Source organism: Ahaetulla prasina, chromosome 1 (assembly GCF_028640845.1).
Source record: "Ahaetulla prasina isolate Xishuangbanna chromosome 1, ASM2864084v1, whole genome shotgun sequence".
NCBI classification, from domain to species: Eukaryota; Metazoa; Chordata; class Lepidosauria; order Squamata; family Colubridae; genus Ahaetulla; species Ahaetulla prasina.
The window spans coordinates 173134501-173151735 of NC_080539.1; the positions used below are offsets into that span (position 1 = coordinate 173134501).

The window sequence follows — 17235 nt, forward strand, 5'->3', positions numbered from 1 at the left end:
AAACCTACACTAGAAATACTCCCTCCCCTTTTCCTCACATTCCATAGACAAAAGTCTGCCCTGACCAACATGCAAAGTTATAAAAATATCTTAAAAACTTTTAAAATTAAAATTGACAATCGACAGCCAGCTGATATCGCCAAATCAATCAGGAAGCAAGATCCCATAAATCATGATATGGAAACCTCCTAACTCACAAATACTCCCCTCCCCAGATCTTCAACACCAGACCCCTCACGAAAATTCCACATCTACAGAAGATTCCACATTTAGAAAAAATTAACACTCCCTAACTCTTCACACGACCCTCAGGGCAAAAACATGTCAGATCAACATGTCTACACACTCTACAGTCAAAGCCTACTTTCACCATAAATATTACTGCTCTCAGGGTTCTGATTTTGTGGCCACCTTTGAGAACTTTACAGTCCATTATGCTGTCAGAGAAACCATCCTCCACCTCAAGCCCATTGTCCTTTTCTTCGAACAGCAGTTACTTGGTGAGGTCAAGAATTGTCTGCAGACGAGAACATGGAGTCTTCCAGCCTGTTGCTTTCTTCCTCAACCAGACCCAGTTGCCAAGGGATTAATGAGGAAGGAGGAATAGAATGAGCCAAACTGCAGAAGATTTAGACTTACCCATTCTGTCAACAGCCAACAGAGAACATCCCCTTCCTGAGCACAAATGAGTGCTGCATTTCCTGTATCCGACCCTTATAATATCTGATGTGGTCAATATCAGGTGTTGGGTCAGGAGATGACTAGTGATCACTGATTCTACTATGGAATTATACATGGGGAAATGAATGAGAATTACAAACAGTTTTGTTGAAAGTACCTTTTTTTTTAACGGGGCAGTGCTGATTTCTTCATAAACTAAACTGCTAAAAAGAAAAGGCCAAGCAAATCAGCCATTTCTACTGGCTGGAATTAGACCTGGCTCTTTGAAATCTATATTCCAGAAGCGATCGATGTATGTTCTGAGAATTTCATGCCCTTGGCTGAACATTGCCAAATGCCACTTCTAACTACTGAACTATTCTGCTCCATAGAAACTGAACTTATAAGCAATTGCAGAGTTTGATTACATGAGAAATGAAAGAGAACACACCGATATGGTCATAGACATAAGCAGCTTGATTTCTTGGTAGACAGAAATCAAGACCTGAAAAAACCCAATTCCCTATCACATCCTAATTATAAAATCCAATTCTGAAATCCCTACCCAAGATAGATCAAACAGAATCACAAATACATTTCATTTCTTTTCCAGCGCTGATTACTTGATGCCGGTATCATATACCACCAAGATGAGCTATTTACACCTATAATGGGATTTCATGTCTCTCCAAACCAAATATAGAAGCTTTGTAACAGTGGCAGTTCTGTCACAGAGATTTTAAAATGTCTTATTACTGTGTGTACTTCTTTGTCCTTGCCAGCATATTGACAATATACTGCAATGCTGCAGATGGGAGAGAGAAATATGAGCTGCAACAGCCTCCATTTAAAAAGTTGTCAAGGGGGGAAAAAAAAGGACACACCAAATTAAAATGCTGCATTTGAAATTCTTCTCTTCTGTGTCACTTTCTAATTCATGCTCTCTTTCTCTCTCTCTCTCTCCTTCCTTCCCTCCCTCCTTCCTCCAGCATTACTAAAAATTAAGCTGCCACGTGCTTGACATTTTAGACATAGTTTCAAAGTTTATTACCTCCACTGGTGAGAAAAATATAATTGGTTTCTATAAATTGTTTTTATCTGAATGGAAACCCTATCTTTCTTCTTTAGTGGTTTGGGGTAAAGTAACACATGTACCGTGTTCTACAACTGGAAGATTTAAAGCAGCTTTCCCAAATTCCCAGATTGGGGAGCTGTGAGGTTTTATACGGAATAAAGTAATGCCACCAGTAATAACAGACTTGTTGGTCGTTGTCCTAGCTAACACAGTTGGGTTGTATATATATATATATATATATATATATATATATATATATATATATATATATATATATATATATATATATATATATATATATATATATATATATATATATATATATATATATATATATATATATATATATATATATATATATATATATATATATATATATATATATATATATATATATATATATATATATATATATATATATATATATATATATATATATATATATATATATATATATATATATATATATATATATATATATATATATATATATATATATATATATATATATATATATATATATATATATATATATATATATATATATATATATATATATATATATATATATATATATATATATATATATATATATATATATATATATATATATATATATATATATATATATATATATATATATATATATATATATATATATATATATATATATATATATATATATATATATATATATATATATATATATATATATATATATATATATATATATATATATATATATATATATATATATATATATATATATATATATATATATATATATATATATATATATATATATATATATATATATATATATATATATATATATATATATATATATATATATATATATATATATATATATATATATATATATATATATATATATATATATATATATATATATATATATATATATATATATATATATATATATATATATATATATATATATATATATATATATATATATATATATATATATATATATATATATATATATATATATATATATATATATATATATATATATATATATATATATATATATATATATATATATATATATATATATATATATATATATATATATATATATATATATATATATATATATATATATATATATATATATATATATATATATATATATATATATATATATATATATATATATATATATATATATATATATATATATATATATATATATATATATATATATATATATATATATATATATATATATATATATATATATATATATATATATATATATATATATATATATATATATATATATATATATATATATATATATATATATATATATATATATATATATATATATATATATATATATATATATATATATATATATATATATATATATATATATATATATATATATATATATATATATATATATATATATATATATATATATATATATATATATATATATATATATATATATATATATATATATATATATATATATATATATATATATATATATATATATATATATATATATATATATATATATATATATATATATATATATATATATATATATATATATATATATATATATATATATATATATATATATATATATATATATATATATATATATATATATATATATATATATATATATATATATATATATATATATATATATATATATATATATATATATATATATATATATATATATATATATATATATATATATATATATATATATATATATATATATATATATATATATATATATATATATATATATATATATATATATATATATATATATATATATATATATATATATATATATATATATATATATATATATATATATATATATATATATATATATATATATATATATATATATATATATATATATATATATATATATATATATATATATATATATATATATATATATATATATATATATATATATATATATATATATATATATATATATATATATATATATATATATATATATATATATATATATATATATATATATATATATATATATATATATATATATATATATATATATATATATATATATATATATATATATATATATATATATATATATATATATATATATATATATATATATATATATATATATATATATATATATATATATATATATATATATATATATATATATATATATATATATATATATATAAAAAGTTTTTATTTTCTTTTCTTGTACACATATTGTAAATGTACATTCTCTTGTCCATAAATAATCATACATATTTTTCTGAAGAAAGCACAAAGATAAAACATTTTAATTACATTCTTGGTTGCTCTTCTACCCTTTTTCCTTCATTTGAGAAGGAAGCCCTGAACGAGTTGCTGTAGTTGAAAGAGTAAATTTCATCTCTACTCTGCTCCTGTCCCTCACTATCGCAAGTGTATATTATGAGGGGGAGGATATATTTAGGGTTTGAAATATCACCGTACTCAAAACTGACAGAGATTATAATGAAAACTGATTTCTTACTGCCAAATAGCAAGAGAAAATTGCCTTACATACCAATCCTTATCTATAGGAGTGGAAGCTTCACTCAATCACTGATTTACTTTCAGGTGCCTTTATAGAAACCTGCAGTCTTAAGACTTAATAGAAAGTCTGGTTATGATTATGGTAGCATCCATATTTTATGTTATGTTATCAACCGTGTGTAGATTCTTTTTAAAGGAAAGTTAATTTAAGAATGTGTATGTATGTGTGATGATGAATGATAGATGAGGGAGAAAGGGAGAGGGTAGACTACAAACTGTAATATAGAGGGTCCTATTCAATGATGGTCAAATGCCTACACAAATCAAATGGAAGAGAAAAGCAAATTTCCTTCCTTCCTTCCTTCCTTCCTTCCTTCCTTCCTTCCTTCCTTCCTTCCTTCCTTCCTTCCTTCCTTCCTTCCTTCCTTCCTTCCTTCCTTCCTTCCTCCCTCCCTCCCTCCCTTCCTTCCTTCCTTCCTTCCTTCCTTCCTTCCTTCCTTCCTTCCTTCCTTCCTTCCTTCCTTCCTTCCTTCCTTCCTTCCTTCCTTCCTTCCTTCCTTCCTTCCTTCCCTCCTTCCTTCCTTCCTTCCTTCCTTCCTTCCTTCCTTCCTTCCTTCCTTCCTTCCTTCCTTCCTTCCTTCCTTCCCTCCTTCCTTCCTTCCTTCCCTCCTTCCTTCCTTCCTTCCTTCCTTCCTTCCTTCCTTCCTTCCTTCCTTCCTTCCTTCCTTCCTTCCTTCCTTCCTTCCTTCCTTCCTTCCTTCCTTCCTTCCTTCCTTCCTTCCTTCCTTCCTTCCTTCCTTCCTTCCTTCCTTCCTTCCTTCCTTCCTTCCTTCCTTCCTTCCTTCCTTCCTTCCTTCCTTCCTTCCTTCCTTCCTTCCTTCCTTCCTTCCTTCCTTCCTTCCTTCCTTCCTTCCTTCCTTCCTTCCTCCTTCCTCCTTCCTCCTTCCTCCTTCCTCCTTCCTCCTTCCTCCAGCATTACTAAAAATTAAGCTGCCACGTGCTTGACATTTTAGACATAGTTTCAAAGTTTATTACCTCCACTGGTGAGAAAAATATAATTGGTTTCTATAAATTGTTTTTATCTGAATGGAAACCCTATCTTTCTTCTTTAGTGGTTTGGGGTAAAGTAACACATGTACCGTGTTCTACAACTGGAAGATTTAAAGCAGCTTTCCCAAATTCCCAGATTGGGGAGCTGTGAGGTTTTATACGGAATAAAGTAATGCCACCAGTAATAACAGACTTGTTGGTCGTTGTCCTAGCTAACACAGTTGGGTTGTTGCAAGGCGCTTTGAGAAGGAAGCCCTGAACGAGTTGCTGTAGTTGAAAGAGTAAATTTCATCTCTACTCTGCTCCTGTCCCTCACTATCGCAAGTGTATATTATGAGGGGGAGGATATATTTAGGGTTTGAAATATCACCGTACTCAAAACTGACAGAGATTATAATGAAAACTGATTTCTTACTGCCAAATAGCAAGAGAAAATTGCCTTACATACCAATCCTTATCTATAGGAGTGGAAGCTTCACTCAATCACTGATTTACTTTCAGGTGCCTTTATAGAAACCTGCAGTCTTAAGACTTAATAGAAAGTCTGGTTATGATTATGGTAGCATCCATATTTTATGTTATGTTATCAACCGTGTGTAGATTCTTTTTAAAGGAAAGTTAATTTAAGAATGTGTATGTATGTGTGATGATGAATGATAGATGAGGGAGAAAGGGAGAGGGTAGACTACAAACTGTAATATAGAGGGTCCTATTCAATGATGGTCAAATGCCTACACAAATCAAATGGAAGAGAAAAGCAAAGTTTGGATGCAGCCTTTCCTCAAAATGTCTTTAAAAATTGTCCATGTATGCTAACTGCTGAATATCAATCTATCTAGTGATGCTTCGGTGCAGATTGAAGGCAGTAGTGGGCTCCTCTTACCTTCACTACCAGTTTTATATATATATATATATATATATATATATATATATATATATATATATATATATATATATATATATATATATATATATATATATATATATATATATATATATATATATATATATATATATATATATATATATATATATATATATATATATATATATATATATATATATATATATATATATATATATATATATATATATATATATATATATATATATATATATATATATATATATATATATATATATATATATATATATATATATATATATATATATATATATATATATATATATATATATATATATATATATATATATATATATATATATATATATATATATATATATATATATATATATATATATATATATATATATATATATATATATATATATATATATATATATATATATATATATATATATATATATATATATATATATATATATATATATATATATATATATATATATATATATATATATATATATATATATATATATATATATATATATATATATATATATATATATATATATATATATATATATATATATATATATATATATATATATATATATATATATATATATATATATATATATATATATATATATATATATATATATATATATATATATATATATATATATATATATATATATATATATATATATATATATATATATATATATATATATATATATATATATATATATATATATATATATATATATATATATATATATATATATATATATATATATATATATATATATATATATATATATATATATATATATATATATATATATATATATATATATATATATATATATATATATATATATATATATATATATATATATATATATATATATATATATATATATATATATATATATATATATATATATATATATATATATATATATATATATATATATATATATATATATATATATATATATATATATATATATATATATATATATATATATATATATATATATATATATATATATATATATATATATATATATATATATATATATATATATATATATATATATATATATATATATATATATATATATATATATATATATATATATATATATATATATATATATATATATATATATATATATATATATATATATATATATATATATATATATATATATATATATATATATATATATATATATATATATATATATATATATATATATATATATATATATATATATATATATATATATATATATATATATATAAAAAAGTTTTTTATTTTTTCTTTTCTTGTACACATATTGTAAATGTACATTCTCTTGTCCATAAATAATCATACATATTTTTTCTGAAGAAAGCACAAAGATAAAACATTTTAATTACATTCTTGGTTGCTCTTCTACCCTTTTTTTCCCTTCATTTCACAACAAACCTTCTTCTCCTCTTTCCTTCCTCCTTCCTCCTTCCTCCTTCCTCCTTCCTCCTTCCTCCTTCCTCCTTCCTCCTTCCTCCTTCCTCCTTCCTCCTTCCTCCTTCCTCCTTCCTCCTTCCTCCTTCCTCCTTCCTCCTTCCTCCTTCCTCCTCCTCGTCTCTCCTACTCTTGTCCCCTAGCCTATCTTCCTCTGAAGGAGAGAACTTCAAGTGTCCCAGAATAAGCATCTTCTGCTGACAGGGAAGCTGTGGTTAGGTGGAACTTGCCCAGTTTTGCTCAGCCATAATGCTTGCAAAAAAACCTCTGGGTTTAAACAGGATTCCAAGGGTGATTTTTGTGTTAGAAGGTCTTTAGCTATTCATTTTTTAGAGTTGTAATAGCAGAGTTTTTTTCCCCTTACGTTTCTCTGCACTGAATATCACGTGGAACTTTGCTCTACAACTGTAAACCAAGAACAAATTCATCCATGCCCTCATCCGTCCGTTCCCCCCACCCACCCCCATAGGCATCTTCTGCTGGCACAGCAGAAGAACTGGATGTGATTCTTAGTAAATTTACATAAAACAAGACCCGTGGGGAAATACAGCGGTAATATGGATAATTACCGAAATTCAGCCAATGCAGTGGGAGAAGAAATGTAGATAGCAGGATAGGAAGCAGTATAATTGCTTACCGGTTATAAAAAAAAGAAGAAGAAGAGAGATAATGACTTTTTTTTTTTTTTTTTTTTTTTTTTTTTTTTTTTTTTTTTTTTTTTTTTTTTTTTTTTTTTTTTTTTTTTTTTTTTTTTTTTTTTTTTTTTTTTTTTTTTTTTTTTTTTTTTTTTTTTTTTTTTTTTTTTTTTTTTTTTTTTTTTTTTTTTTTTTTTTTTTTTTTTTTTTTTTTTTTTTTTTTTTTTTTTTTTTTTTTTTTTTTTTTTTTTTTTTTTTTTTTTTTTTTTTTTTTTTTTTTTTTTTTTTTTTTTTTTTTTTTTTTTTTTTTTTTTTTTTTTTTTTTTTTTTTTTTTTTTTTTTTTTTTTTTTTTTTTTTTTTTTTTTTTTTTTTTTTTTTTTTTTTTTTTTTTTTTTTTTTTTTTTTTTTTTTTTTTTTTTTTTTTTTTTTTTTTTTTTTTTTTTTTTTTTTTTTTTTTCTTACATTAATAAAAGCTGCTAAATATTGCTTTAGATGTACGAATTAAATTTTGATTCCTCTGTGACTATGTGCAGAAAAATGGTGGCTTCTGCCACAATATTCCTCAGAATGCAGTTTGATATTGCATGATAATCCTGGCAGGATAAACTTTAAATATCAAATAAGATTTTTTTTAAAAAAATGCTGAATTAGCTACCTGAGTTTTGCCACCATACCATTCTTGTTTTATTGTAAGCCGAACACCTACATCCATAAATATCTACGTTTAGGAATTAATTGCAATCCTGATTGCAATTAATTACTCACTGTTTTGAACTGATGTCCCACTGCTCCATCTACTTAGCTGGCATTCATCAGAAAGGGATCCTTCCTTCCTTCCTTCCTTCTTTCCTTCCTTCCTTCCTTCCTTCCTTCCTTCCTTCCTTCCTTTCTTTCTTTTTCTTTCATTTTAATATGAACTATTTGATCTGACTCCCTTTCTTCATGGAAAAGCTGAGGAAAGTAGGAGATGTTCCAGGTGCAGACCTGGGTTTTCTGTTATGCGAGTAGGGTGATCAGTGGTGGTATTCAGCCAATGCAGTGGGAGAAGAAATGTAGATAGCAGGATAGGAAGCAGTATAATTGCTTACCGGTTATAAAAAAAAGAAGAAGAAGAGAGATAATGACATGGGAAAGAAAGGGTAGGTGGGGGAAGAGAGGGAGGTGAAGGACTTCTTCTTGCTTTCAGGTATGACAGCAGATCTGATTGGGAGGAGGAGGAGGAGAGCCAAAAAGACGGGAAAGTGTCAGAACAAAGAATCCCTTTCATTCCAGACCTTTCACAGAGTCTGATGTTATCGCCTTGATCAAAAAGCTTTTCTCTGCATTCAGGGAACTTTAAGCAGACACTAATTGGATCAGCCATTTAAAAACCCTCCTCTAATTAACATTTATATATTATTATGTGATGTTTAGCAGATTTCTCCCTCCTTAGCTCCCTCCCAGCCTTAAACATTTAAACTTGACTGCTGGAAACTTTCAGATGTATCAAAAGAGTAACATACCTGCTACTCTGGGCAAAGGCACTAAAAGGCTTTCTGCCATATGAAATTGCTATATCAGTTGTAGGACACAGTACACAATCATTTTTTTTTCTTACATTAATAAAAGCTGCTAAATATTGCTTTAGATGTACGAATTAAATTTTGATTCCTCTGTGACTATGTGCAGAAAAATGGTGGCTTCTGCCACAATATTCCTCAGAATGCAGTTTGATATTGCATGATAATCCTGGCAGGATAAACTTTAAATATCAAATAAGATTTTTTTTAAAAAAATGCTGAATTAGCTACCTGAGTTTTGCCACCATACCATTCTTGTTTTATTGTAAGCCGAACACCTACATCCATAAATATCTACGTTTAGGAATTAATTGCAATCCTGATTGCAATTAATTACTCACTGTTTTGAACTGATGTCCCACTGCTCCATCTACTTAGCTGGCATTCATCAGAAAGGGATCCTTCCTTCCTTCCTTCCTTCTTTCCTTCCTTCCTTCCTTCCTTCCTTCCTTCCTTCCTTCCTTCCTTCCTTCCTTCCTTCCTTCCTTCCTTCCTTCCTTCCTTCCTTCCTTCCTTCCTTCCTTCCTTCCCTCCCTCCTTCCTTCCTTCTTTCCTTCCTTCCTTCCTTCCTTCCTTCCTTCCTTCCTTCCTTCCTTCCTTCCTTCCTTCCTTCCTTCCTTCCTTCCTTCCTTCCTTCCTTCCTTCCTTCCTTCCTTCCTTCCTTCCTTCCTTCCTTCCTTCCTTCCTTCCTTCCTTCCTTCCTTCCTTCCTTCCTTCCTTCCTTCCTTCCTTCCTTCCTTCCTTCCTTCCTTCCTTCCTTCCTTCCTTCCTTCCTTCCTTCCTTCCTTCCTTCCTTCCTTCCTTCCTTCCTTCCTTCCTTCCTTCCTTCCTTCCTTCCTTCCTTCCTTCCTTCCTTCCTTCCTTCCTTCCTTCCTTCCTTCCTTCCTTCCTTCCTTCCTTCCTTCCTTCCTTCCTTCCTTCCTTCCTTCCTTCCTTCCTTCCTTCCTTCCTTCCTTCCTTCCTTCCTTCCTTCCTTCCTTCCTTCCTTCCTTCCTTCCTTCCTTCCTTCCTTCCTTCCTTCCTTCCTTCCTTCCTTCCTTCCTTCCTTCCTTCCTTCCTTCCTTCCTTCCTTCCTTCCTTCCTTCCTTCCTTCCTTCCTTCCTTCCTTCCTTCCTTCCTTCCTTCCTTCCTTCCTTCCTTCCTTCCTTCCTTCCTTCCTTCCTTCCTTCCTTCCTTCCTTCCTTCCTTCCTTCCTTCCTTCCTTCCTTCCTTCCTTCCTTCCTTCCTTCCTTCCTTCCTTCCTTCCTTCCTTCCTTCCTTCCTTCCTTCCTTCCTTCCTTCCTTCCTTCCTTCCTTCCTTCCTTCTTCGTTCCTTCTTTCCTTCTTTCCTTCTTTCCTTCCTTCCTTCCTTCCTTCTTTCCTTCCTTCCTTCCTTCCTTCCTTCCTTCCTTCCTTCCTTTCTTTCTTTTTCTTTCATTTTAATATGAACTATTTGATCTGACTCCCTTTCTTCATGGAAAAGCTGAGGAAAGTAGGAGATGTTCCAGGTGCAGACCTGGGTTTTCTGTTATGCGAGTAGGGTGATCAGTGGTGGTATTCAGCCAATTCTATCCGGTTTGGGCAAACTGGTAGCGGCAGCTGCAGAAGGCTCCGCTCACCCGCCCGGACATCATCATGTCCTGTTTTTGATGCTCTGCACATGTGCAGAAGTTCCTGCACATGCGCAGAGGTGTCACACACGAGCGAACCAGTAGCGAAGGTAAGTCAATACCACCCCTGAGGACAATCTTTATGAAAGCAAATGATTGAAAGATGAAGTAGGGCTTCCTACATGATTCCAAGCTCATTAGTTAAATAATTACATTCTGAAGAATAAATCCATATTCAATTGATAATTGGCCATAGTTATTAATCATGTATGAATCTTTTACAATAAACAAACTCATATTTCCTTTAAGGAATATAAGCGTATAACATATTATCTTATATTATCTTACAGACATAACACTTGGTAATGTCTCCTCCTGATTATTTGTACAAATGGAGATCCAGATCTGAAATGCTTCCCTATCTTTGCTTTGATATGCAGTTCACCTGACACTGGGGAGCATGCTTTCCACTGATAACTTTTTCAAAGATTTGTCCTCTGGTTTTGTTTTTCATGAATATTATGTACATACATACATTATGTACATATTATTATGTACATACAGACATGTCCACATTAAAATTGGAGAACTATGACAAAGCATTCATGCTCAATTTCCCAAGTCTTAAAATTCTCCAAATTAAGGAATGTTGTTGAAGTAGAATGCACAGAATCCATTGAAGTTTAAAAAATAAATAAATAATAATAACCCACAGCATTTTCTGCACAGGTTCCCTAAAAACGGAAATTTCAGAAAACATCAAGTGCTTGGGAAATCAGGAGATTTAGACAATTCAAATTATAAGGATTTATTGTAAGCTTAAGGTCTCTACAAAAATCTGAGCTACTAACAGTCAGGGGAAATGAGTGGGAATTAAGAAGGCATTCATGGTGGGCTGGACTTAGATCTCTTGCAGGCATGCAGGGACTCATGATATATGATCTCTCTCTCTCTCTCTCTCTCTCTCTCTCTCTCTCTCTCTCTCTCTCTCTCTCTCTCTCTCTCTCTCTCTCTCTCTCTCTCTCTCTCTCTCTCTATTGCTATCTATCTCTATATCTATCCTCTCTCTCTCTCTCTCTCTCTCTCTCTCTCTCTCTCTCTCTCTCTCTCTCTCTCTCTCTCTCTCTCTCTCTCTCTCTGTGTTTCTCTCTCTCTCTCTCTTTTTCTCTCTTTCCCTCTCTCCCTCTCTCTTTCTCTCTCTCTTTCTCTCTCTCTCACTCTCTCTCTCTCTCTCTCTCTCTCTCTCTCTCTCTCTCTCTCTCTCTCTCTCTCTCTCTCTCTCTCTCTCTCTCTCTCTCTCTCTCTCTCTCTCTCTCTCTCTCTCTCTCTCTCTCTCTCTCTCTCTCTCTCTCTCTCTCTCTCTCTCTCTCTCTCTCTCTCTCTCTCTCTCTCTCTCTCTCTCTCTCTCTCTCTCTCTCTCTCTCTCTCTCTCTCTCTCTCTCTCTCTCTCTCTCTCTCTCTCTCTCTCTCTCTCTCTCTCTCTCTCTCTCTCTCTCTCTCTCTCTCTCTCTCTCTCTCTCTCTCTCTCTCTCTCTCTCTCTCTCTCTCTCTCTCTCTCTCTCTCTCTCTCTCTCTCTCTCTCTCTCTCTCTCTCTCTCTCTCTCTCTCTCTCTCTCTCTCTCTCTCTCTCTCTCTCTCTCTCTCTCTCTCTCTCTCTCTCTCTCTCTCTCTCTCTCTCTCTCTCTCTCTCTCTCTCTCTCTCTCTCTCTCTCTCTCTCTCTCTCTCTCTCTCTCTCTCTCTCTCTCTCTCTCTCTCTCTCTCTCTCTCTCTCTCTCTCTCTCTCTCTCTCTCTCTCTCTCTCTCTCTCTCTCTCTCTCTCTCTCTCTCTCTCTCTCTCTCTCTCTCTCTCTCTCTCTCTCTCTCTCTCTCTCTCTCTCTCTCTCTCTCTCTCTCTCTCTCTCTCTCTCTCTCTCTCTCTCTCTCTCTCTCTCTCTCTCTCTCTCTCTCTCTCTCTCTCTCTCTCTCTCTCTCTCTCTCTCTCTCTCTCTCTCTCTCTCTCTCTCTCTCTCTCTCTCTCTCTCTCTCTCTCTCTCTCTCTCTCTCTCTCTCTCTCTCTCTCTCTCTCTCTCTCTCTCTCTCTCTCTCTCTCTCTCTCTCTCTCTCTCTCTCTCTCTCTCTCTCTCTCTCTCTCTCTCTCTCTCTCTCTCTCTCTCTCTCTCTCTCTCTCTCTCTCTCTCCAGAAGACCATGATGACAGAAGAAAGCAGGAAGTGACCGAAGATCTGCAGTCACTAGTGCATTATGTGATGACATTCTGACTAACAGACAGCAGCACACCATGGAGTGCAAAATAGGGAGGGGGAGGGGAGGGCAGGGCAATTAAGGGATTTGACTGATTCTTTATATTTGTTTCTCTTCTCCTGTTCAGTTGGTTTGGTAGATGACACGAAGCTTCTCTACTATGGATTGTAGAGTCTTGGTTTAGATTTATTTGCCTCATTCCTATCTGTTCTGCCTCTCCTTTTAAAATCCTAAGGCCCCATTCTTCTGTGTATATATTGTTAGCTTTTAAATACTGTCTCTCAGTTGCAATTCCTCTTCAAGGCAACATAGGCAAAGGATGTTTTAAGCATTGTCCTTTAAGAGTCTGAGGGTTTCTTTGGAGTGTTCACAAAGCACGTACATCTGTCATTACTCCCATGAAGTAAAGATGCTGGCAGTACTAATATCCTTTGATCTGTTGGTAAAGTCAACTTGCCAAGGCTAGCACATAAACATTTCAGCTTGGTAGACTTTTCCTAAAGCCAGTATCACTACAAGAATTAAGGGTGAATAGACATGTTACTGTGAATAAAGATTTGAGGGTTACTAATGTCAAAATTACAACCTCTCCATCGGGGACTGACAAAAAACAATTCCAGTCACATGGCTGATACCCCATGCAGAGATTCTCTATGCAAACTAGAGGCTGAAAGGCACTTCTAAATGGAGATTGTCCATAATCAAACTAAATATAGATTACAACTCCTGCGCAGAGTTGCCCTCACACGAAGTGCTATTCAGCCATCTCCAGATCAGAGCTAATGACATTTGAATTAGCCCCCAGACTGTTTTAACTCAGACCCAGGAGAATAACTAAGTTATCCACAGACAGAATGCAAACGTGTGTTATGGAAAATACATCTCTCAATAAATAAGAGTCAGAGTACCGAAGAAAGGATCATCCATGTTCAGGAGAATAACTTTCTTTGATCCCCAAAATCAGGACATGGATTTCTTTTTCCTGCTTGTAAGCATCCCAAGACATGGAGTATGTCTAACGGGTTTGATTTTTTTTTATAGGACAAACAATCTCCACAATTAGCCAATTCCTTGCAAATCTACTCATGGCACAAAACCTTTTATCTATCCTAGTGGTATTTCTCCACAGCTCAATATTGCATTGCCTACTAATAGGTGAGCATCTCTGGAGTATTTGGACATGTCTAAAGTACCTATTAATTCTAGTGCCCTCTGGGTGAGAGGGGTTGCAGATACTCTGCATCTCGCACACGGTATAGTATGGCTTGTGGCTTTAACAATTTCATGCCTACTCTTGTTACATTTTCAACTGCATATGCACACTTTTTAAATACATAAAATGCAATTAACAGATATTGGTGATGAATGTTGTACCATATGTCATCTGTTTTGCTAGCAAATGCTGGGCTCAACTGAAAAACAGAATTTTACATTCATTTTTCAACTACATTGTAAATTAAACTGATACCCTACTTGCAAGATTGAAAGAACACTCAGCATGGGTCCAAGGCTTGATATTCTGTAAACTAGTTTCCAACTGCTGTTAAAAACAATTACAGGAAGGTTTTTCTGTATTATGAGATGCTGGTTTTGCGTAATTATGCATATGTACCTTCTTCCAAACTTTTAAAAATAATTCCAAATATAACAAAGGTTATATTTGACATGAAAGGAAGCTGAAATCTACCAGCCTTGGCTTACTTGTAAATATCTCCAACACAAATCTCATATAAATACTAACCATTGTTTATGCTTACACTAGACTACCCAAATTGGTTCATGATATCTAATTTGTAGAAAAATTTTAAAAAATGAAAATTGGTTTCAAATACATACATAGATTTGTTGCCTTATAAGCAATATTTATGTATTCAAAAACCATCGCGTTCTAAAAATATGATACTTTCAACTATTAATTTCTCTTCTCTTTTTGAGCCATTCATTACATTGGTGACCTGAAAATTTCCTTTAAGTTACCATGTAAGCACAGTGTCATCCAGATTAATATGAATTTAGATTTCAATGAAATATATAAAATGTTTGCTTACACTTATATCAATACCAACTGGTATTTTTGATATGCTTACTAAGAATGTATATTTAGCCCCCCATTTATCCATGGAGCACATGTGCCTCTTTTCTTCTCCATTCCTACTTGACGCGTCCTATTTCCCTCTAGTTCTCCTTGCCACTGAGCTGTCATTTCTGTTTCAGCTTACTGTGATTCAAAGACCTAAGTTAGCTTCCAACATGAATTATTACAATTCAACAAAAGCAACAAAATCAAAACAAGTGAGGCAACCTTCATTTCATGGCTCTCCTTGCCCAATTGGAGTCATGCATGGAAAGAGATTTTTTTTTTAAAAAAAATATTTTTTTTACAATATGTGATACATGATGGGGGTTTAAAAAGAATTGTAGCCTGGATTCCTCTGCAAGCAAATTTGGGAAAGAAATCCTTCATCCTTTTCTCCAAAGAAAGAAAAGAAAAAATTGCAAAGCGAGACAGAAGTATTGGGCTTGTATAAACTTTACAAGGTGGCCAAGACGTCTTTCCTAGCTTGTGTTGATCCTTTAATACTTCAGACATGCTTTCAGCATCAGCGAGCACTTTGAAGTGAAAAAGACTTTTCTATCCCACTTCTGGAATTTTAAGAGACATGGTCATAAAACGTTGCATGGTCACATGGTTGCTCCTTGGAATGCCAAGAAAGAGGCCCCAAATTGCCGCTAGAGTAAGCGGGGGAACCTCTGTTGGTGGCGGAAGAGAGAAATGGAAAATTTTGGGCACCTTGTAATATTTATATCTCTGTGAGCCTCCACTCAGAAAGAAAGAAAGAAAGAAAGAAAGAAAGAAAGAAAGAAAGAAAGAAAGAAAGAAAGAAAGAAAGAAAGAAAGAAAGAAAGAAAGAAAGAAAGAAAGAAAGAAAGAAAGAAAGAAAGAAAGAAAGAAAGAAAGAAAGAAAGAAAGAAAGAAAGAAAGAAAGAAAGAAAGAAAGAAAGAAAGAAAGAAAGAAAGAAAGAAAGAAAGAAAGAAAGAAAGAAAGAAAGAAAGAAAGAAAGAAAGAAAGAAAGAAAGAAAGAAAGAAAGAAAGAAAGAAAGAAAGAAAGAAAGAAAGAAAGAAAGAAAGAAAGAAAGAAAGAAAGAAAGAAAGAAAGAAAGAAAGAAAGAAAGAAAGAAAGAAAGAAAGAAAGAAAGAAAGAAAGAAAGAAAGAAAGAAAGAAAGAAAGAAAGAAAGAAAGAAAGAAAGAAAGAAAGAAAGAAAGAAAGAAAGAAAGAAAGAAAGAAAGAAAGAAAGAAAGAAAGAAAGAAAGAAAGAAAGAAAGAAAGAGAAAGAAAGAAAGAAAGAAAGAAAGAAAGAAAGAAAGAAAGAAAGAAAGAAAGAAAGAAAGAAAGAAAGAAAGAAAGAAAGAAAGAAAGAAAGAAAGAAAGAAAGAAAGAAAGAAAGAAAGAAAGAAAGAAAGAAAGAAAAGAAACAAAGAAACAAAGA

General features: G+C 31.2%; 1 protein-coding gene across 1 annotated transcript in view; it reads left to right on the forward strand.

Moving 5' to 3' along the window:
- MACROD2 (mono-ADP ribosylhydrolase 2) overlaps positions 1-16524 on the forward strand; it is a 1239845-nt gene extending 1223321 nt beyond the window's left edge. Inside the window, exon 17 of the mRNA XM_058180509.1 lies at positions 13685-16524. The gene's annotated coding sequence lies outside the window, so the exon portion shown is untranslated. The remainder of the gene's footprint in view (positions 1-13684) is intronic.
- Positions 16525-17235: the final 711 nt, after the last annotated feature.